The 19,716-nt window shown below is 34.7% G+C and overlaps 1 protein-coding gene across 1 annotated transcript in view; it reads right to left on the minus strand.

Annotated features, from left to right (window-relative positions):
• Positions 1-348: 348 nt before the first annotated feature.
• LOC112906742 (homeobox protein abdominal-A homolog) overlaps positions 349-19,716 on the minus strand; it is a 93,362-nt gene continuing 73,994 nt past the window's right edge. The window contains exon 3 of the mRNA XM_025981518.1: positions 349-2,116. The gene's annotated coding sequence lies outside the window, so the exon portion shown is untranslated. The remainder of the gene's footprint in view (positions 2,117-19,716) is intronic.

A 19,716-nucleotide genomic window follows, 5' to 3' on the forward strand; every position in this document is an offset into this window, starting at 1 on the left:
TATGACCATATTTCAAATAAGTAAATACAAAATTCTTTTATTATTTGACTTTTGATTTTGCATATTTACGCATTTACAAAGTTCTGGAAGCAATAATTGATTGCATATTGTAGCCATTTTAGAAAAAGTTTTGTATGGGCTGAAAGTTTTCATGACATCCCTAGACAAAACTTTTCAGTCTCTCTCCAGTCTTTCAGCGTCTTTGAGAGCGTCTTTCACAGTCTGTCAGTTATTGCCTAGGTGTTTTTATAGATCTCTCACAGTCTCTGTATGAGACACCCGAACGATGAAATTGTTAATTCAGAGATTCGAGTCTCTCGTTCATAAACTAGATACGAAATGACGATCTCTCTATGAGCGACTCAAATCTCTCGTTCAGAGACGCTGAACAGTTTTTTTGATAGTCTCTCTCAGCGACACCGGAGAGGCTCGATGAGAGGCGGAGACTCAAGTCTCGCTTTCGGAGACTTTGAGAGACTGAACATTTTTATCTCGGGATAAGAAATGATACAGCAAATTCCAGAAAACATTTTTCCTTTTTCCTGCTTTATGTAAGATTGTGAATTTATGTTTATCTCAAAAATTTAAACCCAAATACGAAAAAATTGGCCTAATAAAAAACTCAAAATTTTTATTAATTTCGCATTCTAAATTAAATCCAAAATATAAATACCCCGGTAGTTTTTAAAAGAAAAATAGTTTTTCCTTATTTTCGGGTTCCTAAGATTCATAACCCTGTTCGGAACGAAGCGAAGCGGTTAGTCTAAAAATTCAGGTGCTTTTATTTTCGATTTTTTGCTCTAATAAAAAAGTATAAACCGAAACAAGAATAAAATGTTGTTTTGCATGTAATATACAAATATTTCTATAAATTACGTTACTATATCCAAAAGTACACGATATCTGTACAATGGGGTGCATGTAAATTCTTCCCGTCTTAAAATACCTAGTACGTGTGAATGAATTAATTTCTTCTTTAACGAAAATAGAATTTGAACAACATTTTCATATTTTAGTATTCTAGACTTTAACTTGTTTTTAATGTTGTTAATACTTTATGCTGTGTAATTCCTTTACCTGTGCATCCCATTATCTGGATAATTATTTATATTTTTATGCGAATGTTTCTCTTTCGAAGTACTATTACAATACTGGAATTATGCTCATAGTAGTGAGCAGTTGTTTTGTAAGTATTGGCGTGTGCAGAAACCTTTAGTTGTTTATTAGTAAATTTTGATATATTTTGTAAAGAACATTAAAAATTTCAATATAATTAGATCGGTTCATTTAACATTAATGACCTGACCTATAATTTTTAACTTTCCAATGCATTTATCAAGCATATTTTATAAAAAGTACTGAAATTGACCATCCACTGAAGCTAGGAGAGCGTTTTGGCTAAATTATTGTGTGTTAATATGCTGTGACCTTGTGTCAGTACAGACCAACAATAATAGTTTTTTTAATAATTAATATAACTGGTATGAACTGCGTGCCAACACTGGGGAAATTGTTAGCACCAACACGCATTATGTTGATGGTTTAACACTCTGCTTAGTAGCTGGTTAAATTCAGCAATTTTCAATAAATTCGGTTGTAGGTATACTCTCGACGTCTACATACAAGTCAGTTATTTACAAAAACAAAGCCTACCAGCACATACACTTATTAAGCGTTAGATAATTATTTATTATAAACAGTAAGTAAAAATATCAAGGAGCATTAATTACGTATATCCGTTTCAAATCATCAGTTTCATGGGTATTTTATCGTATCGTATTCTTACATTAGTAGGTACTATTTACGTCAGGTGGCATTGATGAGATTTCCAGAGGGCGAAGACGAACGCATTCAATTGTTTCGAGTCTTATTGTAACACTTCTTCTTCTTCATCATCATTGCACTATTTCGATATTTAACGTCACTATCATTTAAGAATTTATATTTACACACATAAAGAATGAATGAGTTTATTGCAAAAGCGTCCATCGAGGGTCGGTCCGTGTACGGTTTCACGTGTCTGATGATGGCCCCGAAAGGTTGGTAACGTTGGACCAAACACCGGCTCACTCGAGGAGGCTTGAGGCTGCATCTTTGCTCCCGGCACACGTAAACTCTGGAATAATTACGATCATCAATTAGAAAACTTTGCCAATTGAAATTGAAAAATTCGGTCAATAACTAATAATTTATCGACATTTTCTTTTGGTAGATTGTTTATTATTATTGGATCAGCCTCAGGCTTCCGTTTGTGAGAATATTCAAGTCATTTCTAAATATGTACTTTAAATGCCTGTTGTCATTCCTAATAATACAACAAACAATGAGACTTGGGCACTAATTTAGTTTTTGAATATGATTTATGAATACTGTAATTAAGTTGAATAAAAACAAAAACAACTTGACACAAAATGCTTTTACAGTTTTAAAAAGTAATAACTTAAAGTACTATAAGAAAAGAAAAACTTCATTCATTTAAGGCGCCTTAAAACTGTGTAGGTTTCCCGTGATGTAAAATATACCGAACGTAAGCAACACTTAATCTTTAAAATCAATCTCCAAAACCGATTAAAATCTTTTTATCACAATCATTATAAGTTACATTTTATATATTTTACTGTGAAAATTCATTTTTAATATTCAATCCCGCAACAAACTACCTCCAGTTAATGAGGAAAAATTTTGGTTGCTGTTGTCACACCCTTGCCGGGAATCGAACCCGGGACCTTTGGCTTTACGCGCCAATGCTCTGACCACTTAACTACAAGAGGTGACAACAGCAACAATGACAAACCGTACTTATTAGGTCACAGATCTGTCGAACTAATGTAATTATATTAATACTATAAATATCAAATATTTTGACATTTAATAGGGGTTAATATCCAATATTAATGTGAAAATTCATTTTTAATTTTCAATCCCACTACAAACTACCTCAATTCCCTGCAAGGGTGTGACAACAGCAACAAATTTTTTCCTCATTAACTTGAGGTAGTTTGTAGTAGGATTGAAAATTAAAAATGAATTTTCACATTAATATTTGATATTAACCCCTATTAAATGTCAGTGTTTCATATTTATTAGATCTTATATTGAATCTTAGGGACCATTTTAAGATCTTTTAAGGATTATTCTGATTGAAATACAATTTTATACATGTATTTATTAAAAATAGATTTGTCGTTCATCTATCTTTGTATTTTCTGAAGTAAAAAATAAGAAAGTGAGGTTATGAGGTTATTCAAACATTAATTTTCAGGAACAATAGAGTTCAATTGATGTTTTATTGTTGTACTTTCATGTTTTCAAATTATTCCTGAAAAACGATTCTTTTTGTATTATCAATGCCCAATAAAGCCCATAGATTAGTTCCAACTTTCTCGATCCTTTTATTCGCTTATAAATTTACGGAACGTTATTAAGACAAGTTTTCGAGAATTTATTGGATCGAAAATTTGTTTCTTTTGTTTGTTCTATTTTCCCTTCTCCAAGGTCCGATATTCTTTGGAAAAGTTGCCCGCCACTGTTCGGAAGAATTCTACTGCTTTCATTAGGAAGTCTTTCGGGCGGACGCCGATATATTTTCGAAAGGTTTCTTCTGCGTCGCCCACGAAAACATGTTATGCCGTGACGATATATTTTGATAAACGATCTCGCAAAGAAAAGCGGACGGCGGGCGTCGGTCGTGAAGTAGTGGAGGAAGGGGGAAAGGACGTCCGCCGGCCCCGGCAAAGCAGATTTAGTTTCGTATTTTCTTTGTGCGACCTACTTCGTGGCCGGAATGAATTTAACTCAAACTAGTGCCGTCCATCAAACGGAAGTTTTGTTTACTTAATACGGCCCATAAATTCCGGAATTAAAATAGACCCCGAGAAAAGTTTATGATCCGGAATTTTTCGCGAACATTATACGATGTTCCTTTAATTTAACCCCACCCGCACGCCACTCCGCATCTTTTAAGCTTTTCAGCTTTATCCTACCAAAAGCTTATGAGAACCGATGTTAATTTTCCTTTTACCACTACACAAAAGTGGTCCAAATATGAAAGATACAAAGATATACGCATAATATTTAGGGAGATATCCCTTAAGTTAGCTATAAAGAAAAATTAAGCAAAATTCATTTCCCATCAACAACCTCAGCGCCGATATCTAACATATTTTATGTAATTATTAAAAATTGTGTGATGATATCTTTATTAAATGGGCAGTTCTTCTGGAGGATGGTGTTTGGAGTGAGAAACATGAAACAGATGAAAAGAAGTTAGCAGCATTTGCCTAAGTGATTCAAGGAAACCATGGAAAAACTTGGACCAGGGTAGACGAACCCGGAATCCAATCGGTGTCCTTCCGAATGCTGAGGTCTAAACCTCTAGATCACGCCGCTCGGTTCATATGTCATAAAAACCTAAAAGACTTTGGGTTTTTCAATCCCACCAACTATTGAAGCTGGTGGGTGGGCAGTCCCTCCAGACCATGCCGAATAGTGGTGCGGAAGGCCCTCTTCAGCCTCCTATTCGGAATCTTAGGAATAGATAGGCGGTGGTTTGGGTGAGAAAGGTGAGATAAATGAAATAAAGACAGAAGAGAAAGGATTATCTGTGGAATATTGCTGCCCCAACATTTACCTAAGTGATTCAAGGAAGCCATGGAAAAATTTGGATCGGGGTGTATGGACTCGGAATCGAATCGGTATCCTCCCGGATGCTTAGCAATGGTCTAAGCCTCTAGGCCATGCCGCTCGGTTTATATGTCATTAAAACTAAAAAACATTTCGGTGCTTTATTCCCAGCAGCTACTAAAGCTGGTGCGCGGGCAGTCCGTCCGAACTATGTCGAATGGTAGGGTGGAAAGTCCTCTTCAGCCTCTTCTTCTCACCTCTTGGGTGTGAAAGACAAGACGAACGAAATAAAGACAGAAAAGACTAAAGGATTATCTGCGGAATATTGCTACCCCGGCATTTGCCTAAGTGATTTAAGGAAACTATGGACCAGAGTAGACTGATCTGGAATCGAATCGGTGTCCTCCCGAATGTTGAGGAATGGTCTAAATTTCTAGGTCACGCCGTTCGGTTCATGTGTCTTAAAAAACTTTTGGGTGATTCAATCCCACCAACTATTGAAGCTGCTGGGCGGTCAATTCCTCCGGACCATGCCGAATAGTGGAGGGGAAGTCCCTCTTCAGCCTCCTGTTCGGAATCGTAGAGATAAATGGGTGGTGGTTCGGGTGAGAAAGATGAGACAGACGATATAAAGACAGAAGAGAGTAAAGGATTATCTGTGGAATATTGCTACCTAAGCATTTGCCTAAGTGATATAAATAGACCACAGGAAAACTTGGACCAGAGTAGACGGACCCGGAATCGATGTTCCAGAGAAAACATACTCCTTCCTCCAAAAAACGATAAGGGTGGCACTCAAAGCTCAAACACACTTTGTCATCTACAGAAAAACATTTTTTAAACAATTTATTAGAGTAATATATACTTTCCAAAAAGTTTCAGCGGTCTAATTTTTGACCTTCCGCGGTACTCTAGTTGCCGACCCTTGCTCTAGGCCGTGCTGCTCTTTTCACGTATAATGACCCCTTGCATTCTTTTATACAGCCATTTTTGTTTTGCGCGAAAGAAAAAGAACACTTGAATTTGAATAATAGACAACCACAAGCACATCGACATTTACAAACAGCTATAGGAAACTTGGACTGTTCGTTCTGCAATTATCAGAATAAGTACAAAATAAAAAAAAAAAGAAAAATAGGAGACGTTTCATTTTTCTAAGAGAGGAGTCGCTACCGCCAAGACGCAGTTGCTCCTTCGCCGTGTCCCGGCTAAATCTGTATTTATATTCGGCGATATATCACGGGATGTAGTCGCAGTTCAGACATGGCAGAACGCGATAAATCAACGTTTATAAATTTATTTGCCTTCTATTATTCGAAACCGTGGCCGCTTTTCTCTCTACTGTTACACTCACACACACACACACCCATATGTATACACGTACACGTAGAGAGTGGCTCGGGTTGTTAGATGCTCAGGGTTCGTGGGCACCGCGGGAAATGGCGGCTGCCTACCGCCTGCGTCAAATAGAAAATTTTAATAATAAATTACTGCTTGTCCGACGAAAAGATTAAAGCGCGCACTAGTGGAATTTATATGCGCTAAGAAAGGTTTACTGAAATTTTGTAGAAAGAACGTTTGTAATAATAATAATGATGAAAATGCTCTACTAGCGATAAGTTAAATGAACGTTTAATGATAAGCAAAAATAACACCTTCAATCTATCCTATGCTCTTTGTCTAAGTTAAATACGATTGAGTTTATTCAATCACCACTATCAATTTTTCATATTCGAGACACCCTGTGTACCTAAATTCAAATTATCTACTTTACAACTCAAGGGTGAAACATTATGAAAAGCGGCAATGATTAATTTTTATAGAATTACAAGCTTTTCCCCGCGGCTTCGCTCGTAGTTATTAATATTGCTTCTCCATAAAACCTTGTAACTCCCAATTCACCCTTACAAAGTTCTAATTTTATCTAATGTCGCTATCTTAGATTTCAAATACAAACGTAGCAACATCATTTTATCCTTAAGGGTTGATTTTTAAAAATTGCCAAAACACGTATTTGCTTAGCAATGAGCCACCTTCGTGTAAATCCGAGTACAAATAAAATATACCCCATGGAAACTTTGCAACCTCTTTTCGTTTGAATAATAATATCAAATAGCATATGTACGAAGTTTCAAGTAAATTCAACCACAAATAAAGTATGTCCCAAACAAAAATTGCAACACCTTCCCCTTTTTTAAGATGTCCAGATAGATCTTACAGAAATTAAATGAGAGACCATTAAAACGAAGTTTCAAGTAAATCTGACCACAAATAATATATGTTCTATTTAAACATTGCAACTCCTCTTTACCACTCATCCACCCCAACAGAGATTGAATTTTTTAACCAGTTTCAAGTAAATCGGACCAAAAACAAACATGCAATCTTTGCAAACCCCTTTCAGCTTCCTAAAGAGGTAGAATTTTGTAAAATGTTGAAATAGGTATGTATATCACTAATTTTATAAAAAAGCATTAAAGCCAAGTTTCAGGTAAATTTTACTATAAATAAAACACCATACTAAACCATAGACAACATTACTTTAAGCTGTCAGTTGGGGTTTGTTATTCCATGCTAGTTACGTTTTGTTATACCATTTTTAACAAATGAACGGCGAGACTGATGATTTGATTTATAAATTTTTCGTTTTGCTGTTTTGTCATTCCATGTCAGTTGCGTTTACATATACCACGTTTTTCTAGTGGAACGTGATATCCTATGTCCTTCTCCCGGTTGTAAACTACTTCCCTACCAATTTTCAGCCAAATCGGTCCAGCCGTTCTTGAGTTATAAATAGTGTAACTAAGACGACTTTCTTTTATATGTATAGATTAGATACCAAACACATGATTACTGCAAAATGATGGGATCATCATTATAACTCATATGTATACATGTGTTTACTTTTTAATTAATTCATTCGTGATTTTCATGTCTTAATGCCATGAACAAATGTATTCAGCTTGAAGTAACAAAAAAGAGGATAATAACTCCCAACTCTTGCCAATATTGAGGAAGCGGAAAACAATAAATCGAGAAAATGCTCCACTATTGGAAATGGGTTGCCAATCGATGTGATTTGTCGATTCTTTTTTGATTCTTCTTCCCTTTTTTCAGTCGTATAAAGAGAAAACATCTAAACGAATGGACATGTCCACATGATTATCGATTCTTTCATCTTCTACATACAGTGTGGAGTGTGGTTAATTTATTTTATATATGAGTATTATTAATAAACAAAGGTATTTAATAGATACGACCAAGATACCCGGTTTGGATCCCCAGCACTTTCTTGGGATCCGACCGGGTACCGAATAATGCCGGACAATGTTGGGAATTATACCAGAAAAAGGAGAAAGAACTAACACCTGAATAATAATTTAATAATTGTAACAAAAACTTACTCAAACGAAAGTGTTTATTATCTGGTTAATAGTTCTTGTACTTACTTTTTCTCGTGAACAAGAGTACAGTATACATGACCGAACAGTTACAATTTCTGTGGCTTGTTGGTATATCAGGTTTTGATTAACGATAACTTATTACTAGTATGATATTATCACCTTGCGAACTTTGCTTATAAACACTAAAGGCTAATGGTAATTATCCAGAATTGAGGCTTCAGACCAAAATCGCTCCAAAAATTTTTCATTGACCTCCGGTCATTCTATATAATAGAATTAGATATTACAAGTTGGGGACTTATGATTCATAAATAAAAAACAATTTGAATGATAATTTTTCAATTCTAAACTATAGGTACGGGAAGATGAGTGAGGAGACCAGGGGCGCGAAGGGGGGGGGTGTTAAAAGTTATACAAGCTTTTAATCTCCTTATCTCACGATTGTCACTGTATAAAATTCGTTTCTTAATATTAAAAGAAGAAATAGCTATACTTACAACATATACTCTATGGTGTATGCTGTAATAAGAACAAGTATGTCTCTCCCATTTAATTATAATTATTACACCCTCAGAAATAACTAGAAATCGATGAAAAATTTTGAAGCAATATTGGTCTGGAGCCCTAATTCTAGGAATTGTATGAAATTCCGATATTGTACTAGGAAATGTATAAAACTAATGCTTTCTGTGAATAAAATACTCTAACGTATCAGCCCACCTCTGGCCGGCAAGCATATTAAAGGTATGTTCCGAAATATTACCCAGTATACTGACCACTGCTGATGTCGTCATGAATCAACGCCATATTGTACTGGTGTGCCACCATATTGTACTGATGAGAAAAGTGTGACGTAGTAGTATATCAAACGGGCGTGTGTTCACCTGACTTTGAAGAATGAATTTTTTATTGTAAGAAATTTTAATAACTTTTGGAGCAAAATTCTTGTAAACGAGCACAAACACTATTCTCAGTATGGCGTCAACTTAACGTTAAGGTACTGGCCAGTATACTTCGAAACGAATGAACAATATGGCGTCAATGAATGACGTCATCAGCATTGACCAGTATGCTGGGCTATATTTCGGAACACACCCTAAATAAACTCCAATCTGTCATAATTCTACCTAACCCAACAATGATGTCACTAATAATACAGCCAATTATCCAGAATTGAGGCTTTTTTGAAAAATTATCATTAAAAAAAATTATGAAGTCATAAAAAAATGTCTCCCCCACCTTCTAATATCCAATTCTACTATCTATTTCGGAGCGAATTTTGGTCTGGAGTCCCAATTCTGGACAATTACCAGGCTCGTTTCACCGGTTTCAACCCTTTCGTTGAAAATCCGTCTACCAAGATTAAAAAATTCATTGGTTTGGTGTTTAAATGACTTCTGAACGGGAATTAATGTGGTTTTGAACGTTAGTGAGAGTGGTATTTAATGGAAAACCTGCCAGAACGAAGGCATGAAGAATTAACCTTAGTGGTCCGGTCCATCTCTAGTACCTATTTAATATCACGTAACACAATTGCATGTCTGTCCAATAGTCATGGTCATAAAAATAGGACTGAATAATTTAAATTAATTACAGCAAGTAACTAAAAAAATACCACAGTACCTAAGTTAAATAACAACTGTATATTATCCAATATCTTAATTCAACTCTGTAAAGTTTGATACTATGAAAGAATGCCTCCACCTCCACCTAGCTAAAAAAGTGTTGGCTTCTTATTTTCACTTATGAATGAAAAGGTAATTCTGAGATACTTTGCCTTAGTTTGTTTTTTTCTCTTTTGGACATTGCAATAGATACTGTTCACAAAACATGTATCAAGATTTTTACTTAATATTTTGATACACATACTTACATAGCTTTTATTCGACTTCCTTTTTTAGTTCAATAAAACATAAGATTTAAAATGTTCATTGTTCCATAAACGTAAAAAAAAGTTGAACAAAGACATGTAAATATTTTTTAGAGTGTTAGGTAGGGAGTACACACACAAACAAATATGCTGTCGTATGTGCATACGTATAAGTATGTATATGAAGATTAACGGGCAGAGAAGTGGGAAGATAAACTATAATTAGGGAGGTGTCATTTACACTTGTATTTAAATTTAAAATGATCCAGGATTATTAAGATAAACATCGCGCTGTATTTTAGGTCCACGTTATCGTTCCCACTTAGTACGAACATGTGTGAAAATATGCGCGACAAAAAACGTTGCAGTTTTTCGCGAGTTACGAAATTTATGAGAGTATGTTTGTATTATTCATAAAACGAATAAAAAAACGCTATTAACTATTAAATGCCTTGTTGTAGGCTATTAAGCATTTACATAACTAACAAATAAATAGTGATGGATATGCTTTGTGAATGTAATGTTCTAAAAGCGCAATAGGATATTGGAACTAATAACATTTAATATTTTTAATTTTGCACGAAACGAAGCAGATTTGGAAAAGAAAAAATACTCAAAATCCGACAGATTCATACACAGTTACAAAGCACAAGTTTTACTATCTTCTGCTGATTCTCCAAATTCTACAAAGCGTTTAGGCACTTAAGACGCGTTTCGATACCGAAAGTGTCATACTCAGTTAGAGAGAAACGCATCTTAGGTTTCTAAACCCTTTCTGCACTTCAGGTGTGTATGTTTTACTAGTTAAAGTTCCACAGTACTCCAATTGGTATTCTTGTATCTTCTGCTACTATGACTTTTTTATTTTCTAGGAAATTTTATTCTTGTTGCCTCTTGGGCTAGATTAGTATATAAGTAATTTACATTTTGCTAAATCATCAACAGTCTGCAATAATGAAATAATTAATATTATTTTTGTCATGTTATCGCGGAAATTCGTTTTGCGTGCTATGAAATAAGAAAGATATGACCTTTTTTCAGCCGTTTTTCAATCGGGAGGCAATAAAATTGGTCATTGAGCGCATGCGCTCAAGTTTATGAGCATGCGCAGAAATCAGTTATTCAATGACAAAATGACCTCCTAACCTCTATAAAGTATTTAGAGGTTAGGAACTCTTATTTGTCCTACTAACAATTTAATGACGAGCTTTCTGTCCAAATATGACAAAAAATAGGTACCTCGGGAAGAAACAGTGTTATTTCAAACTGCATGTGAATTGCCACCCTGTTTCTTCCCTCGATACATAATGTACTATTGCAGGCACGAGTCGCCGCGGTTTCCATAACAATAATTTTAATATTTTGTTTTAGGCGACCATGGAATTTGTATTTCTAGTTGCAAAACGGGAAGAAAACATCAGGGTTACCTAAATTTGGTAAGTGTAATCGTTGTTATTATTTTTTATGCTTAATTTATGATATTAGTAGAATTTTATTTCGTTTTAATAATAATCAGTTTCAAATATTTTCAAACGTCTCTGCCGAGCGAGCTGTTGTAGTCTGACTACCTTTTCTCATGATTACCATTTTACAACGATTCTTTGTCTTTTGCAATATTGTGTTTGGCTTGGATGTGTGCCAGCAACGGTACTTCTGGCGAAATTTATACACATAAACAGGCAAACAATCGGTTGTAAATCGTGTGACGTCATTATCTTATTTGTTATTTAAAGTGCTTTCGGCAAAGTACCGTAGCTTCATTTCATTCATAAAAAGTCTTCCTTCAGCCGTATAGATTTATAAGTATTAGGCATGTTAGTATGTGTAGGTTTACAATGCAAATATCAGGTCTGATAATGCATACTATTATTAGCAGTAAATAGTTACATTGTACATTGTATTTTGCAGAGGTACCTGTAATTATTGATTAAGTAATGTTTTGACCACAAAAGTTCTAACTTGACTTCTTTTGTTTTGACTTTAACAAAATTTTAGTATGATAAGGCAATTCTAAAAGTAGATTCGATTTGACCGTGAAAAAATACATCAAAATGCATTACTCCCTTCTTGTTTTTTTTCTTTTTTCACTTCAGTCGTTCAATCAGCCCCCTCTAGACCAGTAGTGACTGGTTTTAAAAAAATTATTTAGAGAAATTGTTTACCCATTTTAAGCATTTCAAACCTGGACTTTTTTGACCAATTTACTATTATTAAATTTTTCATTGAGTTATCAGTACCTCCTGCCCTAAAATATAGTTGGGGATTATTAATGATTCTGCTTCTAATTTAACTAAGTACCTATTGTGTTATCTGAAAAGGGGGTATGAGAAAAGTGTTGAGAAATTACTTTATCTATATATTCCTGCTGTTGTTGGTTTAGGTACTTTTCCATGAAGACCTCTTGATTTCCACATTTCAATTTTGAATTTTTCTTTTGTGAGTTTTTTTCTGGATTAAACCTGAATCATTAAGGTTTATTAGTGTACCAGAGGTTGAAATTGTACAAATGTTCTTGCTGTTGTTGGTTCAAGTACTGTCTATAAAGAGCTTTTGATTTCTAATTTTAATTTTGAATTTTTCTTTTGTGAGTTTGTTTTCTGGATTGAACCTGAATTATTAAGGTTTATTAGTGTACCAGAGGTTGAAATTGTTCTGGTATTGACATTTTTAAAAACTATTCGTGTCAGCTTTTAAAATTCTTCACAACGACTCTGCATGTACAATTACCTAATGGACACCACGGTACGTGTTTCTTTTACAAAAGCCAAGCGTTGATGAATTTGCATATTTTATTAATGAAACCTGATGACTTCTTTTCATTTGAAAAAAAGAGACGGAAGAATGAATCGTTGCGATTTTTTTAAAGGCGTCGATAACCTACCGCTACGCACATCGATGACGATTACTACCACTAACTACCGGTCGCGGTCTGTAGCGGACGATCGCAGCAATTCGTTTCGCAAACCAATAACTGGCTATGCACGTAATGGTGTAGTCTGAAGTGTGACGTGATGTGCGAATGCTTCGGACAATGCTTTCGGAAGAAAATACTTGTTGGTAGGTCATGGATACGTGAACATTAATATGCATTCTTTTAGAAGCAATTGAATAGTAATATAATGCAGTAGTTTCACAGTTGATGTTTGATGAAGACATACCAGGCCTATGAAATAAGCTGCATAGCCTGTACGAACCAAAACAGTCCAAAAACTAAAGGCATTAGCACATTAAACTAACTTAAAATATATACGAGGGTGGATTGATAAGTTTCCGGCCTAACCAAGAGATGACGCCACTAGGCCTACCTTGAGGTGACATTCTATAGTACCATCCTTGGATAGCTTGTAGCTATAGTTTCAGCCCGATCTCCTTGCTAGTGTAGGTTTGACAGCACGCTGAACAAGACGCCTCTGTGGTTTTCGTAAAAATGGAAAAGCAGGAAAATCGTGCTGTCATCAAATACTTTTATTTGAAGGGGTTAACGCCGAAGGAAATTAAAAAAGAGATGGACTCAACACTGGGGACATCCTCCCCGTCATATTCAACCGTTAAGCAGTGGGTTTCCGAGTTTAAAAAGGGTCGTGTGAGCACCTCTGATGGGCCTCGCTCAGGACGCCCCGTTGAGGTCACAACTCCAGATATGATCGAAAAAATTCATCAAATAGTGCTGGGAGACCGCAGATTGAAAGTGCGTGAGATAGCTGAGACCTGTAAGATGTCATATGAACGTGTGCAACATATTTTGCACCAACATTTGCATATGGAAAAGCTCTGTGCAAGATGGGTGCCGCGTTTGCTAACAGTCGACCAAAAATTGATTCGAAAAAACATTTCTACCGCAAATTTGTCATTGTATAAGCGTAATCCAAGCGAATTTTTGCGTCGATTCGTAACCGTTGACGAAACGTGGGTCCACCACTACACTCCTGAAACCAAAGAACAGTCTAAACAGTGGATTGGACCAGGGGAACCAACTCCAAAGAAGGCAAAAACAATTTTTTCGGCGAACAAGGTTATGGCTACTGTTTTTTGGGATGCAAGAGGTATTATATACATTGATTACCTTGCAAAGGGTAATACTATCACTGGTCAATACTACGCAGACTTATTGCAACGTTTGAGCCACGAGGTGAAAATTAAACGACCTCATCTGGCGAAGAAAAAAATCTTGTTTCATCACGATAACGCACCAGCGCACACGTCAATCGTTGCGACGGCTAAAATCAACGATCTAAAGTTTGAATTGATGCCGCACCCTCCTTACTCTCCAGACCTAGCCCCGAGTGACTATTTTCTGTTCCCTAATCTCAAAAAATGGCTTGGCGGTAAGAGATTTGCGGACAATGAAGAAGTAATCGAAGCTGTAAATGGTTATTTTGAGGAGCTTGACGAATCAGTCTATAGAGATGGCATTAATAGACTGGAACACCGCTATGAGAAATGTATCAGCCTTGGAGGAGATTATGTTGAGAAATAAAAAAAAAAAATTTTTAAAAACCTTGTTTTTCTTGGTCAGGCCGGAAACTTATCAATCCACCCTCGTATAAACTACGCCCGACAGCTGTGGTTGCTTATTGGTAACATGAGCTAGGAGCTACAAAAATTACAATATGTCGTTGTATAGTTAGCCCAAATTCAAGAACGTTTTGCCATAGCTAGATAAACGATTCTATGTATTACAAAAATTCGATAATTATTAAAAATTTGTCAATATGTTTATGGTGACTTGTCACAGGGAAACAATTGGATTGCTGACTTACTTGTTTTATTATTTTTAATAAAGTTTTTTGGAGTTATGACAAATTTAATTTTTGGGACAGATTAAATTTAAAAGGTGTGTTCGCTTAATTTTTCTTAATAATTCTGGTAAATTTTGTTTAATTTTAATAATAGATACGTCCGAATACGTTAATGAAATTCAGTTATTAACTAGTGTAACAGTGAGAGTTAAAAATTATTAGTCTATGGTAGATATTTTGTTTTTCTAATGGTTAGCTCTGGGGAATTTTTTTAATTTTTATGATAAATTAAATGAGAAGATTTGAAGCTTATTGTAATCTTTAAAATTCAACACCGAAAGCATAATTACTGTTCAGTACCATTACATGCGAATGATTTCCGTTCGAACACGTCATAAACAATTCTTGTATTAAATTTTCATGCAAATTTTACTTTTGGTAAAATGACTCTATACCTATATAATAAATACCTACGAAATAAAGAATAAATCGTCACCTCATGTATTTTTAAATTCGCCCAGTAAAAGCTGATCGATGCGTTAGAAGCTCGCGTACTCAATGTGGACGACGGAACAACGTTAATGCAAATCAATTGCTTGCAACTACTAGACTACCAGTAAATCAATTATGTACTGATGTGATACATTAGTCGAACCGTCACACTAATAATGTACAACCGCAGTGATGAATTATTAAAGCAAAGTTGAAACAAATCGTTCAATTATTTACAAACATTTGCACACTCTCTTCGGTCACATTTACATATAAACCATCAATCGACAGTATGATAATTTAAACTATCTAGTAAAACAGAGAAGCATCGTTTTATTTAAATTTGTGATAATGAAAGGGCAAGCACCCAAGATAAATTACATTTTACCTAATAAATTGCACTTTTTATGTTAAATGTTTTATTATCGAATAAAATAGCAGAACTTATATACACAAGTCTTGTAATACTAAGAAGTTCAAGTGGAACAATTACGTTAACTTGGGCAGTTAAGGACCATTTGATACGACACGATACTGTCGACTTTTCTTGCAACATTCAAATATTTTTTTTTTATTTGAAGTTTCAAGGGATTACTACTAAATATGGATAGTCTCCATTATTTTAAGAGAAATATATGTAATGCGGTGACTAGTTACATCGTGGTGTGGTAAACAGTCTTAAGTCGGATTCTATGATAGGTCTTTTACTGACTTACAATATAGATGCGTTTAGTCACTGGTGCTAATATTAATTCTTGTTCGAAGAAGTACATTATCTAGTGGGAACGCAGGAATTACAAAGCTAAGATGGAATAATTGTTGCGGACATACAGAAATGCCAATAATAATGAATATAATTTACTTTTAGTAGGTTATAAGCGTTCGAAATCTGGTGTTACAGCGTTACACGGGAATGATGAGGATACCCTGGATGGAGAAGGTTAGAAATAGGGAGGTAATAGAAAGTATAGAAGAACAGAGGGCGCTATGAAAGTCAATAAGAAGTAGGAGAGATAGGTTCATATAGGACACCTTCTAATGCATGAAGAGCTAGATAGAAACCTATTAGAAGCAAAAACAGGAGTTAATAGGAGTAGAGGTAGACCTAGTTTAGATTAATATTCTAGTTTTAGGGAAAGATTAGTTCAGGATAGGAAAGAGTAGAAGTGCGTGTCCAACCAGTCTTAGGACTGACGACCTTATAATGATGGTGATGAGTTTCATGATACAGATGAAACGTTTTCCTGAGAAATTGCATTAATTTTACATTAATAAAACAGAAACAATTTTACTACGATCCCTTAATTGGACGTCATTACTATTGATTCTAGATCATTCATAACGAAAACGTGTAACAGTTTTACAGGCAAAATATCGACGGTCGAGGTTCTATTTTGAGGATGATTCCCCACCTAAACACACACACATACACGAAAACATCTGTCACTCATTTCCAAAAAATTGTCTTACCTTTTCCCGTTTATTAAAAAAAGAAACAATGCCAAGAGAAGACGACAAATCTCTGTCACATGCACGTCTTTAAATTTAAAACAACCCTTATCGACTGGTAATCTATACGCCGGCGTTGGTACTAATTTTCGAGTTTTAGGGTGCGCGCTCCCTTCGCGTCGTCGCCCGCTTACCGTCCACCGTTCTCGTCCTTCCTCTCATCTACCCTCCGTGCTGCCACTGCGGCCATGTGACCTGCAATTCTTCACACGGAGACAGGCAAACCGTTGCCATGGAGATAAATCTACCTTGCTACGTCTAATTGGCTCTCTTCAGGAGTCAGGTCTAAGAAACTAATTTTGTATTTTAACGGCTTTCGCGTTCGCTGTATTCCTTATTATTATATTATTCATCATGCTCAAGCAAAGGTGGACGTTGTCCTATTGCAGTCGCGATAATTATACCCACAGGCACTTATGCGTTCCGACTGCACCAGCGATAATCGCTTAGTTTGAAGAAGGTCATTGCTTTGACCTTCACATTTCATAAAAACTTGTCGAATAGTATTATCACCAATTTTTCCGGAAATTTTCAGAATCTCTTAGCAATTAACTTTCTCGTAATAAGTAGACGATATCAATGTACTAGCAGACGTTATCAACATCTATAGTGTTTATATTTAAACATATGAAAATTTTTAAGTGTGATATAAAAGATTTCGGAAAGGAACTCAAAACAAAGATCCAAGACTTTTTTAACACATGCAATAATTTTTGCATCAAATACACTTTTCTCAATAATTTGAATATTAGTAATAATTGGAACATCAATATTTTATTTTGTAAAAAAACAAATTTAACTACAGTGCAAACTCTTCATAACGTCACTCGATTTAACGACAAACTCCTTATAACGTCGAAATTGCTTGACTTTGGTTGGTTTACATTGTTTTCTATACAATATTACACTCTATATAGCGTCACGCTCACTCTATTTAACGACAACAATGCGACATTATAAATCATTAGGCAGTACTTTCTAAGTTGCCGAAATAGATAAGAACTGCAGCTGTGTACGTTGTTGAAGAAGACGATCCTGTCCCTCCACCAAGCATCAAACAAGCACTTGATGCAGCGAAACTATTAAAAAAATACTTTTTATATAATCAAATTGATCCAGCAGTATCTCAAGATATGAGTAAGATACGTAACAAAATACAATTAAAATATTGGAGCAGCAAAAAACATCAGACGAAGATAACAGGCTATACGCAATATATGAATAATAATGTAGTAAATGCATATTATTATAGATTAGTAAAATAATATCTTTTATTTCTCTCCATTTAACGACCACTCTTTATAACGCCGAAAAATGTTCAGGCCCTTAAGTGTCGTTATATAGAGATTACAGTGTATATGAAATTTTTTAAATGTGATATAATAGACTTCTCAAAAATTTGAATATTAGTAATAATTGGAACATCAATATTTTATTTTGTAAAAAAACATAAATTTAAGTAATTTCTTCAACTCTATCGATCCATTCTGCAATTCTGTTAACCTTTCAGAAACACGCGGTTCATGTTTACTACCTTACTTTTCAATTTGTATCACAACTCCTTTTTAATTTAATGATCCATCAACAATAATATGAGTATGAGTAAACAAATATCAGAATAAGTTCAACTTTTGATTCCACAGTAATTCCAATGTTAGTACAGATGATAAAAACCATATTCGTTACACAAATGGTTTGCATTCCTTTTGCTCCTCCATCCCACATGTCATCATTGCCCTTCTTCCTCAGATTAACTCAAAATAATGTTCACGGTGGTTGGCCATAATTCCACGACGATCGGGAAGGGCCTGTCTGCCCGTCTGACACCTTTCCTAGCAAGAAAATGAATAATCTCCTTGATAATCCCCGTAATGACGGCGAACAGTTGTTTTACGAACGAGCCCGAATAAAAAAATCATGTGGGACGTGGGTTTTTCATGACAAGGTGTTGACAGATTTATGATGGAGATTAAAAAAAAACAGAGGACAAAGAACTTTACCGGTTTGTTCTCGATCTGGACTTTATCGAGATATTATATTAATAAAATGTATTAGAAATTGGAGTTTTGGTCAGATTCTTTTCAAAATTAATTACAGAATCAAAACCACTTTAATGTTTCAAAGGTAGGCTTTATTGTAAAACTACGAAAATTCTGCAGTAGTTGTAATTTATAATGCATCTTATATTAGTTAGACTGACAAATCTAAAAATGGGACTAAATGACCATAAAAAATCAATTATATATATTACCGAAAACATACTACTGGATTAGTAACATATAGTATAAATAACATCCAATCTATATTTTATCAACTCTGACAGTTTAATAACTTATTCTTTATAAAGAAAGAAAAGATAAATGGTTAGGTCTACTAGAAGATTTTGAAATTGAGTATCTATCAAAAATAATGAAAATCTAACCTTTACTCATGAAAAAGTTGATATCAAAACAATACTGTAATATTTTACAATAACATCTACCCTTGAAATATTTTTAGTAAAAAGTGATTTTGATTCAGTGCTTATTATTAACAAAATGTATGAACTCCTTTCTTCAAGGTTTTTATGTTTTGTAATAATAAACGAAAAAGAAAGATTTGTTTTAGACAAGCAATTAAAAATGCAGTCTTTAAAAACTTAAATCCTAAGAGGAATGGCAGATATAACCTAAAGATGCTACCTATCTTTTTTTCTCGTTAAGACCCTCTTTCTAGTGACAATAAGGCAATATTTGTTCCTGAAAAAGTCACCCTTATCGTCTATCACATAAAATTTATGCTTTTAACAGTCTTTTTTAAAATCCAGGTAAAATATCCTTGAGTATTGGTAACAATACAAGTTGTTCTTTTCAAGTAATTTTGTTATATATCATCTACATCTTACAATAGCTGTGAGCACTATTCTACTATATATATATTAGAGGATAGGTACTTAAGATACTGGCAAGATTTTGATTTTTTTTTAATTATTAGATAATGACAATCGCATCTAATATGACTGTCCAATATATGTAGAACACCAGAAGTATGATATGCTTATGGTTGCGTTGTTTGATATCAGTTATTCAACATCTTGAAA

The sequence above is a fragment of the Agrilus planipennis genome, unplaced genomic scaffold, assembly GCF_000699045.2.
Source record: "Agrilus planipennis isolate EAB-ADULT unplaced genomic scaffold, Apla_2.0 scaffold50, whole genome shotgun sequence".
Lineage (NCBI taxonomy): Eukaryota > Metazoa > Arthropoda > Insecta > Coleoptera > Buprestidae > Agrilus > Agrilus planipennis.